Source organism: Cryptomeria japonica, chromosome 9, assembly GCF_030272615.1.
Source record: "Cryptomeria japonica chromosome 9, Sugi_1.0, whole genome shotgun sequence".
Lineage (NCBI taxonomy): Eukaryota > Viridiplantae > Streptophyta > Pinopsida > Cupressales > Cupressaceae > Cryptomeria > Cryptomeria japonica.
Genome location: NC_081413.1, coordinates 193,697,741 through 193,715,254, shown reverse-complemented (window position 1 = coordinate 193,715,254; position 17,514 = coordinate 193,697,741).

The window sequence follows — 17,514 nt, the reverse complement described above, 5'->3', positions numbered from 1 at the left end:
GTGCAGCTGCATGAAAAAAGAGTGCCAAAAGGGGGAACTTCATTCTTGATTCTCTTCTTCGTTGGATTTCTGAAAACCTTCGAACTTGGTGAGGATAGCTTTGACCTCTAATTCATTTGGCATCAAGGTAGAACTTGTGATGATTTGAACGTGGGACACTACATCTTGGATCTTCACGTGCTTCTTCTTAACATCCTTTAGCATGGATACGAGTACTTCAAAGCTGACTTGAATTTCTAACAATTTATCAAATGTATCAAGTGAGAAGTCTTGTCCCGTGCACTGGTCCATCAAGGAAAGAAATTCTTGGGTGACGACCTCAGCAGTGACGAGATTTTGATCACCATCATACAAATAGCAAGGGAGATCACCTACTTTAGCAAAAATAAGGTCAACCTCGTCATCACCTTCTTTCTTTTCGTGATCCAACTCTGCAATCATTAATTTCATTGTCTCTTGTTTATGAGACAATAATGACAAGATCTGAATATACTTCTCGCTTGTGGGAATTACCTTGTTCTCAACCAGGACATCTATCCTGAAATCCTCCATTTTGCTCCAAAGGGTACTGCTTTTCACAACTTCCTCAATTTCTTGAGATAAAGAGGTTTTGAGTCTTTGCATCCGACTCTGGATCACTTCATAATCAGACAATAGCTCCACCGTTGAACTCAGAAGATGAGAGCCTTCTGACCTTAGCCGCGATATCCATTCGTCCATTACTCGGCCCTTAGCTCCTACCTGCTCAATCTTCTTGATAGCTTCAATATCTATTGATGATCCTATAGGTTCAACCTCTTGAGAAGATTGTGTTACCTTTAAGAGGACGTTGGTCAGCTGCTCACACTTCTGCTTCAAGATATTTTTCTCATCCCTCTCCTGATCCAATCTTCTTAACAAAGAATTTAGGGTTGTTTGAGAATCTAATTTCACACTTTCATGTGTCTCCACTCTGAGCTCCACAACTTGCATGGTATAATCTTCTGATCTTATGTTGCCTTTGTCCTTGTCCGACGATGGCACAATAACTTCAGCATATTTTCTTTTAGAAGTCGGGTCTACTACTACCCGAGATACTATCTTTGGCTTCTTTGTTCCCTTAGGCTTTGGAGGAACCAAAAGTTCAAAGTCAAATTCATCAGGAGATATTACCTGTTTCTTCCTCTTAGGGGCCACTACTTCCATCCAAGGGGGTAGTTCTGGATTGGATGATGGAGTAGTAGCTCCTTGCTGACTTGGGGTCGAAGATTCTGGAGTAGGTTGACTGGAACTTGGAACAGTTGCAAGTGTAACTGATGGTGCGGATATTGAAGCATCTAATGGAACATTTGTTGCTGGTACCTCTTCAATTATTGGTGGAAGAGTTGAGAGTGTTGTCAGTGTAACTTCAGTGCTTACCAATGAAGGGATTGTTGTGACGGTGGTAGTAATGGCTAGTAAATCTCCTGAAACCTGTTCTGCAAGTGCATCTTGCAAAGTTTCATTAAAATCCATCATGGTAGACTCAAAAGTAGATGAAGGGATATCATCTAAAGTAGAGAAGTTGGTTATTGTAAAAAATTGACCAGCGGTCTCTAATTGCGGCATGTCCATACTTAGATCTCCATCTTCATGAATATCTTCATCTTCTTGATCAGAATCAGAGTCAGAATCAATAGAGTGAATGACTACTTGTGAAATGGTTGTCGTATCTACCTCAACTGAATGTGGTACTTCTTCTACCTGAACTTCCTGTTGTTGAGGAATTTTGCCTTCTTCAACCTCCTTACCCTTTCCAGCTTCACTGACAGGTGGTTGTTCTGGCTCTTTTGTCGCTACCTCCTGTGACATTGATGATGATTCGCCTTGTTTTGACCCTTTAACTGTAAATTTGATTTTAGGCCCTTTATGTTTTGATTGTACCACAGGCGTTGAAGATAGTGCTTGTGAGTCTGCCCTGTTCTTGGTTCTTGTTTTAGCTGTCGCTGTCTTGCCCAATGGACCATCACTGTTGTCATCATCTCCTGAACTAGTGGGAAACTGTTTCATCCTGAGATTCTTCTTTAGCAACGAAGAATTGGTGTTTGCTATGATGGGAGAGATCCTTTGAGTAATGGACTTGCTTTCCTTCTTTGACCATTGCACAAGTGGGAGTGGGGAATCAACAATCTTCTTCTCATAGTAAATAGGATCCACTATGTCATCTGTGTCTTCCATAGTCATTGGGATCTTAGCTAGATCCAGATTTTCAATTTGTTCTAGACTAAGGCGGCTGAAGTCCATCCTCCTAATATCCTCCTCATTCTGATAGTCTGCCCAAACATCTTCAAACCTATAGACATGACTGTATGTCCTTTTGAGCTTGCTTTTTATACCTCGAAAATCAAAATCGGTTCGAGCCTTGAATCTTCTCATGGTATTCCACTACATCTCCTCCTCCATATTTTTGGCTTTGGGATTAGTTAACACAAAATACCTGCCAATTGACTCTGGGAATTTCAACCCAGTCTTGTGTGCTTGTGATTGTTTCTCATGCACACTAATCAGTTGCCTACACAGCTCCATAAGGACAATTTTATCTGAAGGAAACCTTGGAAGAATGAAGGGCTCATCCGAGAAGCATCCAATCCGGATATAGGTAAATGTGGGGAATTGAAGGAAGACACACCCAAAGTGGGACACCCTGCTGTAAGCGGCTTCTAATATTCTTCTCTTATAGAGGCCTTTATCAAAAATGCACTTCCAAAAAACAAAGAAAGCATCATTAACCCTTGTGTAATGATTACCTTGATTTTTGATAGTTAGTTGATCATAGTACTCCCAAACGGGCACCATTCTTCTGTCACCCTTGGTTGACAAGCCTGGATATTGCCTGATAGAAGCAGCTACGTAAACCAGGTATGAAGTCATATAAAACTTCAGTGTTACCTTGACCTCTTTCAGTTGGGCGCAAAGCGCATCACTGATTTGTTCTCCCCAATCAATTCTTGCAGCTCCCTTTCTGATTATATTCATGTAGTAAATCATCCAGCTTTGGAAATAATAAGATTCTTTTAATCCTCTCACTCTGGATAACATTGTGACCATGTCATTATATTCCTCATTAAAATCACTCCTATGGAAAGACTTAGGCCATCGTGAGGTGAGGGAAGATCTAGCGGTTGAGAGATAAACAGTATTGATCACCTTTTTGCATTTATCCTCCTGTTTCTCGTAGTACTCTTGAGCACTCTCTTGAGAAATATCAGCCACTTCTTCAGCTGATGAGCCTTTGAAAATACTATTGAAGAATATGCTGTCTAGAGTCATTATGACCTTCTGATCATCATCTTTTACCTACCATGTGTTTGGATCAAAGTGATTAGCCACTGCTAGTACAAATTCAGGATCGTGAGCCGCAACTAGGAAAGATGCATACTTATGCAGCTCAGATTTGATTAAACTGGTCAGGCATGCAGGAGCCTTCTGAACCCGGTCAAGAAACTCTTGCATGTCAACATGCCCAATTTTGGTGTCCCCGATCTCCTTAATGTTAGAATCCACTGAACTCTCAGGGCACATATTCAAGTACCTATCGTACTTGTATTTCATCTTTTTTGATGATGCCTTACTCGGAGAAGGTTGTCCTGAGGAAGACTTGGGCTTGTTGTGGGAGAGCTTTGACATTCGTGCACAATGACTGCATTCAACACTAATGATTATCCATTCATCATTATCAAAAAATCAATTTTTTCTCAAATGGATCGAAAAACAGGACTCAAAACAGGCCGAGGAGTAAAAACTGCTAAAACAGCAGGTCGGAGAAAAAAGTCCGATCTGCTTCTAAAAACAAAATGCACATCAGGGTTTAAAGTCCAATGTGCAATTTCAGAGAATATGAACAGCACATCGGGGTTTAAACTCCGATGTGGAAATTTGGAAAAAACAACATGCACATCGGGGTTTAAAGTCCGATGTGCATATTCGGAAAATATCAAAGGCACATCGGACTTTAAAGTCCGATGTGCTTTTAACTGGGAAGGACAACTAGGTGACATATCGGGTTTTAAAACCCGACATGCCACCTTATACCTCTTTGCATATCAGATTTTAAAGTCCAATATGTGAAGGTTAATAGGCCGCATATCAGACTTTAAAATCCAATATGCGGAGAAAACAAATCTTCAGCTGCACACCGGACTTTAAAGTCCGGTATGCAGCTTAAGATAGGGGGCTTTGGAGGACAGTCGGGTTTTGAAGTTCGATTATTCTCCGAAACAAAGGAGGCAATCGGACTTCAAAATCTGATTGACCTCTGAAGGGGAAATCCGAAAACAAACAAAAAAGAAAAAAGAAAGCGAAAACACGCAATCAATAAAAACCCGAAAACAAGAATCCTACCTCTTCCACTGTGGTGTTTGCAAAATCCAGATATCGAGCGATTCGATCGAGCAATGAAGAATAAAAGTTGGATCACGATGGGAGAAAATGGAAGAGGGAGCGCATGAAGAGGAAAATGAAACACAAAGAAAAATAAAGCACGAAAAATTAACTTTAAAAGGCAATTAACTAACCCTAAAAACAATTAATGCGCCATTAATTACAACCCACAGTTGCATGTCGGGTTTTAAAGTCCGACATGCAAGCCAAGGACACTTGCACATCGGACTTTAAAGTCTGACATGCAACTGAGAACAAACTACATGCAGTTCGGACTTTAAAGTCCGAACTGCATACAAAGACAGCCTGCAGTTCGGGTTTTAAAACCCGATCTGCAGTCCAAAACAAACCGCAGCTTGGATTTTAAAACCCAAACTGTAGTCAAAAACCACATGTAGTTCGGACTTTAAAGTCCGAACTGTAGATAACAACAAGACACAAATACACTTTGGACTTTAAAGTTCGAAGTGTGCTTATTAACAAAGAACCTTGCGGTTCGGACTTTAAAGTCCGAACTGCAGGGTAAACTGCAATCCTGGATAAACAAGGAAAACAATAAAAATGAAAGACAAAAAGCGAAACGAATTAACCGACCGAGTCGATTAAGCTCTCCTGGAGACCATAAGGTACAAAACTGACCAGTTTCATAGGGTTGCCTCATGATTTTGACCATACTGAAATCGAGGACAACAACCTATTATGACAACAATTCAGATAAGTGTAGGAGCAACATCAATGATAATTGGTTAAAAACTTATAAGCCTACAATTTCAAGGTGGCCTAAAACTCTTCCTCACAGTGACTTCATTGAGGAGGTCAATGATATAATTACTCTTCTCAGTAGAGTAAAAGGCCTTCCTGATGAGCATTAATGATGTTACTTTTAATTATACTTTCTACTTAAAACTTTTAATATTTTGTGAACTATTATGCCTGGCAGAAGATATAATGCATGCATATTAACTCTTTTATACTATTATATTATGCTAATTAGGAAGTATATTAGAACTAATATTTGTGATTAAATGTTTCACTTTTTGCTTATTAATATGGATGAATTGTCGAATGTTCAAAATTATTGCCTTTGTGTTATGTTCTATTTTTTCACACATGCATTTTCGAATGTGTTTGAATCTAACAAGAAGACAAAGATTTTTTGAGTTCAGTTCAACCATTGTGTGAATGGTGAACACCCCTGATCATTCCAGCTGGAGAGATTTCCTTGATCTCCTCTAAGTCTGTTTCCATCGGCTATTTCCAATGAAATTTAACTTCTACCAAAAGTTATTAATTTAGTGTTAAGTCTTCTTTAGTTTAGTTTTTAGTTGTTACTATGTTTTAAGTGGGTTACTTTGCATTTAAATCAAAATAAGGATATGTATAAATATCCCATTGCTATTTCAGTGTAATCACCTTGGTTTGCTGATATTGCAAATTATCTTGTAACAGGGAAGTGCCCAAATCATTTAAGTCCTAAGCAGAAGAAAATATTAATTTGTGAAAGTTCTAGATTTCAATGGATAGATGGTCTTTTATTCAAAATATGTCCTAATCATGTTCTTCGTATAGGAGTTGAGAAAATACAACACCACGGGAGCCCAAATAATCTCTGCAAGCTGAAAAACCTGTTACAAAGAGAAGCAAGGAAGCAAATATAGAAAAACAAATACACAAAGAATATGCTAAAAAAGAGAGAGCTCAATATTCACAAAAATATGTAATGTGATTCTTACAATGAAAAGAAAGAACTCAACCTTTAATAGGTCAAGAAACCCTAAAAGGGAAAACCTAGGTTTGCACATAATAATTAATTAAAATAATTAATTATATGCATCTAATGTTAGCTTAAGTGTAAAAGAGATAAAGGGAACTTAAATAATTAAACAAATATTGTTTAATTAATCAAGTAAATACCCGAATACTCTAACACCCCCCTTTAAGCTAGACTTAGGGAGAAGCTAAAACCTAGAACAACTACTGAAAGCAATAAACATGGGTCCCGGCAACAAGGCCTGATCAGGTACCCAAATACAATGAAATCTCTATGAACTGGAGAAATAGAGAAAACCACATGGGAATAAACTCTACTCCAAAAAGAGATAGAAAAGAACACCACTGAAGCATGAAGAACCTGCAAACTCTGTTGAAGAATAATTGTTGATCTGGAGAACCTCCACTGAAATAGAACATGACCAGGTAGAGAAGACTGTAATCTGCATGAGTGCCCTCAAATGAAACTACTCGAACCAGATGGCAAACAAGGCAAACACTGAACTCGAAGATACAAATGGCATGAGAAACCAAAGCCTGAAGAGCTGATCAATCGAACCACAGAAGCATTAGAACCAACAAGAGAAACCTCCCCATAATGCGGAAGAGGGAGAGGGATAGGAACACTGAAAAGAACAGCCAAGAAGAACTGCATGACGAAGAACCAGGAACATCAAAGGTGCTGAGAAAAGTACATGGTGTCGTGGAAGAAACACTCACTTGACACACATCATGAGGTGAATGTTGTGGAAGGAACACTCACTGGACAAAGGAAGATGGCAAACAACAGGCAAACATCAACCCCCTCATGGCACTTTATCAATAGTGCATGTACAACAAGACACACGATGTGCAAGATCCCAAGTAAACAATGCATGATGGCACTTTATCTCAGTGCGTTTGCATAAATACAAGCTACAATGATAAGAAGACTGGAAATATAAAGAAGAACCAAAACCGAGACATCCTACTCAGAGAAGAGATCCCAGGACCTGAAACAACCAAGATATCCACCAGAGTGTTGAAAAGCAAAAAATTGAATAAAATATGCATGGAGCATAATCTAGAAATAAAACTTAGATGTTTGGAAAGTACACAACACATGCTTTCCGAAAATATAAATTTTTCAAAAAATGGAGGTCGGATGCTCATTCTATGGCTCCTGGAGTGCAAAAAAGAGACCTCACTTTGACTGGAAAAAAATATAGTCAAACAACAACATTGGAAAAAATTACCAACATGACGAGGTCGATCTCGGAACCAGTTTTCCGACGCCTATTCGTTTTCAAAAAAAATGACTATGTATGCTCAAGATATGGCCAAAAAACTAAACCCCCCCTGAAAGAGACAAAAAAGAGGTCTGGTGGTTGTTCAGGCGGAGGAGGCCCGAGAGCGACGCTCTGGTGGCGGCCCGGTGGAAGGGCGGTGGCAGGCCAGTAGCCGGGTAGGGAAACCGGCAGGCGAAGCTGGCCGGGCAGTGGAGCCGGCTGGGCGGTTGAGCGGGGGCCGGTGGGGCGGTGGGGCCAGCATCTGCGGCGGGGGCAGGGGGCTGCAGGCGGCGGCGGCTGGCAGTGCAGGGCTGCCGGAGGGGGTCGGTGGTGCCAGAAGGGCTGCTGAGTGGCCGTCAGGGAACGGAAAGGAGGGGACCGGTAGGGATGATGGGAAGGGGCCTGCCCCGACAGGTGTCGTGGGTCGTACAGACATCGGCAGGGGTCCCATGGTACCCTGCGTACTGTGGGAGCCCCAAAAACAAAAACAAAAATTAAATGCCTTTTTCCTTTTGATTTTTTTTTAAAGATTTTTTTGATAAAAAAATCAAAATCCGGCCTGCATGCTGTAAAAAGGCAAAATACTTTTTTTTTTTTTTGAAATTTTTTTCTCGAACTGCGTGTTACGACCTGGATCTGGAGAAAAAATACTCCCAGAGGCTTAGGAACCAAAATAGGTCGAATTTTATATGACCATAGGGGTTTTTGGGCCTTTTGAGCGCGATGGTGAGGTCCGTTTAGGCCCAAAGTGCTTAGAAAAAAGGTCAAACCCTAGGTACATAAAAAAAATTCCTGAAACCCCAGATCTGCTTCCAAAGCAAGAAATTCTCAAAACAATAACAGGTAGCTGTAGATCTGAAGCTCTGATACCATATAGGAGTTCAGAAAATACAACACCACAGGAGCCCAAATAATCTTTGCAAGCTGAAAAACCTGTTACAAGGAGAAGCAAGGAAGCAAATACAAAAAAACAAATACACAGAGAATATGCTCAAAAAGAGTGAGCTCAATATTCACAAAAATATGTAATGTGATTCTTAAAATGAAAAGAAAGAACTCAACCTTTAATAGGTCAAGAAACCCTAAAAGGGAAAACCTAGGTTTGCACATAATAATTAATTAAAACAATTAATTATATGCACCTAAAGTTAGCTTAAGTGTAAAAGAGATAAAGTGAACTTAAATAATTAAACAAATATTGTTTAATTAATCAAGTAAATACCCGAATACTCTAACACTTAGCAGGTGTGTACAAGAAATTGATATTTATGACATTATACATGCATGTCACAATGAGACAGAAGGAGGATATTATTCAATAATTAGAACAATTCAGAAGATCCTAGGTGTAGGCTACTTTTGGCCTTCCATGACTAAAGATGTTTCATTTTATGTGAAACATTGTGATGAGTGTTAGCACATGGAGAGACCGAAAACAACAATGGAGATGCCACTTCAACCACAGATAGTCCTAGAACCATTTGAAAAATGGGGAATTGACATCATGGGACCTGATCCTCCTTGCAAAGGATATAATTATATTTTGGTCTATACAGATTATGTTACAAAATGGGTGGAAGTGAAAGCATTACCAACAGTAAGAGAAGATAAAGTAGTTGATTTTATATACAAATACAAACTTCAAAGATTTGGTGCACCTAGAGAGATAGTATCCAATCAAGAACTGTAGTTCATGTCCACCATGATGGAAGCCTTTATGCACAAGTACAAAATGACACACATGAAGTCTTCATCATACCACCAACAAGAAAATGGACAAGTGGAGGTTACCAATCATGAATTGGAGAACATAGTTACAAAAACTGTTTATTTTAAGGAAATTAGATTGGTCAGATAGATTAGATAAATCGGTATGGGCTTACAATACAACCTGGAAAACTACAACAAGATTCTCTCCATATGAATTAGCATATGAAAAGACCCCTGTTACGCCAATTGAGTTTCAATTGCAGACATTGAGAACAACTCTAGAAGTTGGAATTAGTCCATTTGAAGCAAAAAAGACGAGGATTCTATAATTGAATAGACTAGATGAAATGAGGATGGAAGCTTTACAACATACAAAGATGATTCACAATTAGAGGAAGATATGGCATGACAAGCATATTATTTTCAGACAATTTAAGAAAGGAGATTGGGCACTATTGTTTGATTCTTGGTTTCAAGAGTTTAAGGGAAATTTTCATACAAGATGGTTGGGACCATATGAGATAGATCAAGTTTTTGACAATGGTGTAGTTCAGCTAGTGCCTATTAATGGAAAAAGAAGGACTATGTTGGTTAATGGTCATCATCTCAAATTATATCATAAACCAACATCTAAAGAAGAATTCCTCTAAGAGTTGCAGGCTAAAATTGAACATTTCATCATGGAAGCTATCACTTCTTTGGTAAAATTCGATTCTGAATGATTCCAACAAGAAGATAGAATAAAGAAGGTAAATTGAAAACCAACAATGGCGGTTTACCTTCCAAAAAAAATGGGGATGATTGAAAACCAAAAATGGCAGTCTACCTCAAGGGTGGATTGAAAACCAGAAATGGCAATTCATACCTAAGGGAAAAGTTAAAAACTAGAAATGGCAGCTTTTCCCGGATCAACTACAGTTTGCTCCTGATGACTCCTAATGGCTCTCAATTATTTAGAAATAAGTCTTGTGTCAAATTCATATTCTTGTAGCTCTTGATTGTTCATAAAGCATAAATCTTATTTACAAGAAGAATTGTCTCATTATTTGATGCTTATTTAGTCCATGCAGATGGAGCTTTGATTAATTCTTGATCAACTTGTCGGTTTATTATCGATGAAGTTGATACTTATGCTCCAGATGGCTCCTAATCGATATGTCGCTTTGTCCTTTTGGCAAAATGGTCAGTCGTACATGATAGTTCCTGATTGACACACATTAATCAATTCTCTATGGAAGATCATGACGAATATGTATTAAATAAGTAAAAAGGTATACATTCGTTACAAATATTATTTTCTAATTTTGTAGATATAAGGTAGAAGTGATAAATTTTGATTGTGTAAATATCTTCGCTACCCTATTTCTAACAATAATATTATAAGTTGTAAGTTTTAAGGTGGAGAAATAAGGGATAAATTTGGCTGACGTAATCTATTATTTTAAATTTTAAAATGCAATGATCAAGTTTTAAAAAGTAATGATGAAATTTTAAAAGTAATGATTACAGTGATAAAGTACACATGTTAAGGTCGCCGCCAACTCAACAAATCCAGAACAAAGTACAGAGTGATGGCGGCCAGATCATGCGGTATGAGAATGAAATTAATAAACCAGTGTGTACAATTAATTGATATTTGAGATAAATATTTTATCTCAGATTGGAAATTAAGTCATTACTTGTTTTGAAAACTAAGCTTAAAGTTGCAGAGTTGAAGACAGAGTGTTTTGAATTAAGGTGAAAATGGGAAACAAGAGAATAACAAAAAGGGTAAAAATGGAAAAAGGGGAACCCTCATAGAAGACATCTAGATGAAAATAAGGTTTCTAGATGAAAATATTAGGCAAAAAAAAGAAGAAATAAAGAAGGCCACCTTGGAAACTAAGCAAATACAAAAACAATCTAATATTAAAGAAGAAAATTGAAGAAAAAGGATGGAAGAAACAAACGAAGCATTGTATCAAGCCATTGCTCAGGCATTACAAAACGAAGAAGAGATAAGGAGGTTGAGAGAAGAGTTGGCAAGGAAAGAACAAAAATTCAAAAGTCAGAGAGCACCAACGCATGTTCAAGGCACTTCAAATTCCTTTACTATTCCCTAGGAACTTTCCTTGGTTGTTGAAAAATGTAAACAAGAAAATGCAGAGTTGTCAAAACAACTTGAAGAAGTGAAAGAATAGAGGGATAAAGCCATTCACCGAGTAGAGAAAGTGGTAGATCTATCATCAACTCTATTGGCAATGAGAAAACCCTCTGGGGTATATGCTTTGTTTCTCAGAGAGATTTATTCAATGGAATATTAACCAACTGTTACTAGAGAGGAAAATAGAATATGATGACGATGATGACTTCCTTGAGGACTTTTATAGGAGTCATCCTGTTTGCTTGAACCAAATGTACAAATATTTATTTGCATGGTTTCCTCCTAGGCCATTATTACCAATACTTTCTAAACATTTTTGTTGGTGAAATTCAAACCAGGGTATTTGTCTCTTTGTTGTAGAATCAAGTAGAGTGTGAAGATAGGCTGAACCAATACAGAGAACAACAAAATAGGTTGGGACTTCCCATAAGAGATGAAACTCCCAATTCGTCAGCATACAGATCCAAGTTCATCTCCATTTTCCGACTTAAGCAGGTACAACCAACCTATCAAAGGAACCTCACTACAAGTATCAAAACATTTAGAGATGTTTAGAATCAATTGCCTTATAAAGCCCTCCAAGCATCCAGAGTAAGGTATAATACTATAAAAGTATAACTTCATAGGAGACAACCCATTTCTCCTACTAATATTACTTGGAGCTTAAATAGAGCAAGGTTAGTCATCAGGATTATTGAAGATCAAGAAAAACATTGGGTTAGGATGAGCTTTAGGCCTCCATTGATAATCATGCCAACACCTCAGTTAAATGCACCCAGTAACTTTGCAGGGACAACTTTGAGAGAATGGACTGATGCAGTTGAACAATGCAATGGATATGTTCCTCCTAGACCATACCATCCATATAATTTCAACCATCTAGACCTGGTCCTTTGGATTGAGAGTTAGAACAAAGATATTCTAGATCAAACATGAGGACACGATTCATAGCAGAAGTGGGAGGAAATGATGAGCATTAATGATGTTACTTTTAATTATACTTTCTACTTCATATTTTTAATATTTTGTGAACTATTATGCCTAGCGACAAATATAATGCATGCAAATTTACTCTTTTCTACTATTATATTTTGTTAATTAGGAAGTATATTAGAAGTAATATCTTGTGATTAAATGTTACACTTTTTTCTTATTAATATGGACGAATGGCCGAATGTTCAGAATGATTGCCTTTATGTTCTGTTAAGTCTTCTCCAGTTTAGTTTTTAGTTGTTACTATGTTTTAAGAGGGTTGCTTTGCATTTGAATCAAAATAAGGATATGTATAAATATCTCATTTCTTTCTTGTGAAAGCTAGCTAGTTAGTCAGATAGTTTGTAACTTAGCCAACAGTTTAGAGTCTCATATTTTGTAATCTGCAAACTTATTCTACTTCCTTTTGGAAGTTTCTTTCAATGAATATTTGAAGTTGATCCCAAAATATTTGTGCTACAGATTCTACTGGAGGAAGAGTAGGGCCCGCTCGACCGAAGAGAGGTGATCTTTGTTTAAATTTAATTTTTGTTCTATGCATTGATCATTACATTCTATTTTGTTTAATTGTGATGATTTTGAGTAGATGAAATTGACTGCAAAAGAAACCATAGTTATTCATTTTCATGCTGAAGTACCTTAGTGAAAGGATGTAGTGTTAAAAATCTTAGTTTTGTAGTTTTGCTTAATTTCATTCGATCATGTATTTTGCTTTCATAGTAATTGATGGAGAGGATGGAATTTGGAATTAAGATTGGAACAAAGATTTGATCAGACTGAATCATTGAATTTAGTTGTTTCAAATGTTTGTTAGAATAGGTTTTGAATTTTGCAAGTGTAAAATAGATTATGTTTCTTGCAAAGCATAAAATAGACTCTGTTTCATGCAAACGTAAAATAGATTTACTTTTCAACATATAACTTAAAATTTGAATTCATAGGAAATTAAAATTTGTTTTAGTTTTAAAGTAGATAATTCCATCAATGAGTCTTGATCGTGTCATGTTTAACTCTTGATACAAGAGCCAAAATCTTCCTTAGGTTAGTTACAGATTCTTTAACATAGACTTGTAGAACATCTTTAGACTTTGAATTTAGCCATAAAAAAGAGATCTTGAAAGCTCCTGACGGAGCATGACCGAACCTAAGTCATTGTTTTACAATGCAAAAAACCCCCCAACTTTAACCAAACCCTTATCGCAAATAGCTTTAGGACTCACTCGGTTCGATATTAAAAAATAAATTAAAATGGTACAAGTTGTAACATCAACGACCTTGCCCACCACTTCCAACTTCTAACACTTACTACAAGTGGATGTATTAGTACATTCACATCATTAGGGGAAACAAGAAGCAAATTTATTGGGGCAAGCAGATTGTGGAAGCTTTGTGTGAGAAAATTAACCATTGTGCCCACCACCTTGAAATTTTATATGACTTCATATCTTGTCTATGCAGCCGCCTCAATGAGGCATCTTCCAGGTTTATCTACCATAGGTGATAGGAGGTAGGTTCATGTTTTTAAGTACATCACCTAGTTAACTCTCAAGGAGAGTTTACATCATTTTAGGAGAGTCAATAATGCTTTCTTCTCCCACTATATGTTCTTGTTTGATAAAAATATTCAAAACAAGAGGGTGTCAGATGAGGCCTGGAAAGTAGTAAGTGAATATGGTTGTATTTTCTTACAATTTATTACATTTACATATATCAGTATTGGATGCTTTGATGGAGAGCCCTGTCAGATAAAATCATCCTTATGGAGATGGCTCACCAAATGATTTCAATCCACAAGCATCAATCTGGAGATCATAAGACATGTATCAAGTTCTCCATTACCATAGGGAGATACTCCATCAACTCTATCTACAAGGCTCATGCCATAGAGGAAGAAATGAGGAGAGTGAACAGGAAATTCTTCAAGGCCAAGAAATATTTTGATTACAGGGGCATGAAGAATAAGATAAAGAAGAACTACACTCATGTTCACCGGATTGAAGATGTATGGATTAATTTTAGAATTGAAGAGGACATTGAAAGACTTGACTACTGTCACCTGACGGTTGAGCAAATTAAGAATTTTGATCTTACTTATGTTCCCGAGAATCTTGAGGAAGATGGAGAGATCCTAGATCCTATGTATGAGAAGAACAAAATTGTAAGATCACCTTTGCCTCTTATCCAGTGGTCTCAAAAGGAGAATACTTCAATCAAAGCTAGATTCCAAAAAATCCTTGATAATACGAGTGTTTGGTTGAATCTGCATGGTGTTTAGTTGAAGCCTTTTCAGACTGAATCATTTGAAGATGATACTATAGGGCCTAAGGGAAAGACTTCTGAATTGAGGACAAAAAATAGATAGGATCCTGTGGCTTTTAAAGGTCCAAAGTTCAAGTTCATAGTTGGAAAAGTTATCAAAGCGAGTCTTTTGATCAAGGGACACAAACTCATGATGAGATTAATGAATAGGATGAAGACAATGACGGAAAAGAAGAAGAAGAAGAAGAACCTGAAAATGAACAGGAACAAGAGGAAGGAGAATTTGATGAGGAGGGATTACCTCAAATCCCAAGTACTTCCCAGTCTCAAGAGATGGAAGAAGGTAATCCTCCTATATCATGTGATGTTATAGGTACCACTTCAGTTCCAATTTCTAACACTGTTCTGTTAGGTTCTATTGTTTCATTTTCATCACAAGCTCCCAAAATTCTTATCATTCCTTCCACATCCACTAGTGAATCTGCCCTTGATACACCTCGCGACAATCTTGATACTGTATTCCTCCCCAATTTGTCTAAGGTTACATCTTCCATGTTGGAATATTTTAATAAATTTACGTCAGAAGCCCAAGTTCCTCCAAGGGGTTTTTATTGCTCCAAATCCACCTTCCATTCTCATCTCTACCCCATCAATTGTTACTACTATTATTCAAACTCAAGAGTTGGCAACACAAGTATTGACTGTGAGAGTGGAGGATGATACATTTCTACCACCATGGCTAATATATAACACTCCTAAGAGAAAGAAGCAAGCCATCTCTTCAGATGACTTTGATTTCAGTCAGTTGGTGCTTGTTAAGCCCAAGGGTACAAAGAAGGCCAAAACATTATCCAATGTGAAGGTAGACAAATCAAAGAACAAATATGTGGAAATGGCAATTCCTCCTTAAGACACTTATTTGAATAAAGTGCAATCCTCTGATTATGTTATCAAAAGGATTGATTTAGGTAAGAAAACACATCAAGGTACAGTGGAAGATGCTCAAACATCTTTTCAGCATCTTGTGGCAATGTTTAATAAAGAGAAGGATAAGAAAGACAAATTGAAGAAACAGGTAGATCAGCTCACAAAATTTCTAATCAAAATAACCAAATCGTCAAAGGTAGTTGAGCATGTCGCCTCTTCAGTGGATGAACAAATCATTAGACAAGTTGAACAAATCAATTCTCATGGAAGATCAGTTGATGAGTGGATGGATAGGCTTTTGAGTCAAGGGACTCATCTGATAGGTTTTGTTGTTACTTTGGTAAATAATTTAGAAGGTGCTAGGTCTAAAGTTGGCAAAACTTTAGATCTTTTCTCACAAGAATTGGACACATATGAAAAGGACTTCGACTCTTGGTTGAAGTTAGAGGATTTCCAATTGGATGTTCTAGTTGATGTGTGGGGGAAAAAGTGAGACTAGGCTAACATGTCCTAATCCTACCTTTTGTCACACATTATGGAATACGAAAGAGCCTAGAGGTATCGCACAATTGGCTACTTCTTTTTGGTGAAAGAGAGAGCCACGGGCTACCTATTAGGGTTTCTATTCCTTTGTTGTAATTGAAAGGTAAGATTATGCAAGTCCAATTCCTAACCCTAAAATGCAAGTATGAACTAATAACAAGATTGCAGAATTGAACTTAAACAAGGGAAAGCTGTAAACACAAAGACAAGACAAGAATGCAGATGCGTACCCGGAGTCAAAATTTGACTGAAAATGTTCGGGATGGGGGCGCGGGCGCCACTGTCCTGATTCTGTCCCGGAACCGCACCTGAAACTGCTATTTTGCACTCTGGAAAATTATCTGAAATGTTGTCTGTCAGGAGGACCAGGGCGCCCAGCGCCTCTGTCCCAAGGACCAGGGCACCCAGCGCCCCTGTCCTGGTAGGACCAGGGCGCCCCACGCCCCTGTCCTGGTCTTTTGCTCTGCAATTTGGTGTGGGGTGCCGTCTCGACCTGCTTTTCCCGGATCTGCAACCTGCGGCGTCATCCGAGTCCCGAAACCTGCACTTGTATCTGAAAAAGGTGTTTGGGCGGCTGTATAGGGTTTTGCCTTAGTCAAACCCCCGCTTCAGTGATTTCCACCTCCACGAATAGCCAAGTTGTATTGTAAAAGTAATGTGTGTGCAAGATCTAAAATGCAAGTAAGCAAACTAGAGCAACCTAGAAAGTAAACCCTAATTGCTTGTAAATGATAATGTAAATGCTCTAAATCAAGATGCAAAGTGATCTAAAGCATGGATAAATGATATATTGAAGCTTATGCAAAGACATGAAAACAACATGAAATCATACCCAACCCCCAAGGGAGAGGTACAAGCCAATCTTCAGTCGGTAATCTCCTATTGTTCTTCAATGTCTTCCAAGCCCTAAATGGATGAATGGATTTGATAAATGCTTGATAGAGGGATGTTGAAAGTTGTTGAAGTCTTCAAAGATCTGCTCTTTCGCTGCATATGAGGTTCCTGAAAACAAAATTCGGATCCCTTCAAATGAAGAAAGAGAGCTCTTATGTATGAAACCCTAGGTCTTAATTCCAACTTTTGGCCAACCTAGAGATTGAATATCCCGCCAATTTCTTGGGGTTAAGCTTTATTTTATGATTGGATCGTGCTCCTAAAATTTCGGGAAAAATGTCCAGGACCGTGTGCACTCCGGGCGCCATGGTCCCGGCAACTTTTCACCAAATTTTGAGGGCCGTCAGATATGATGATTTTAGAGAGAATCTCGAAGTTACAGGTGATTTCGAGATGTTTTGACCCCCGAAATCAAGCCCCCAAACTCAGAATAGGGCCTAATTAGGGTTTTTGATTAGATGATGTATTGGAGGAATAAAATAAAAGGGGCACGCTTTAATGAAATGGCCCGACTTTATGATGTGGAAGATGATGAAATAGAACCTTTAGACCTAATTAATTTGATTAATTAAGTGCTAAAGGGGAAATGCAATGCAAAATGCAACTGCA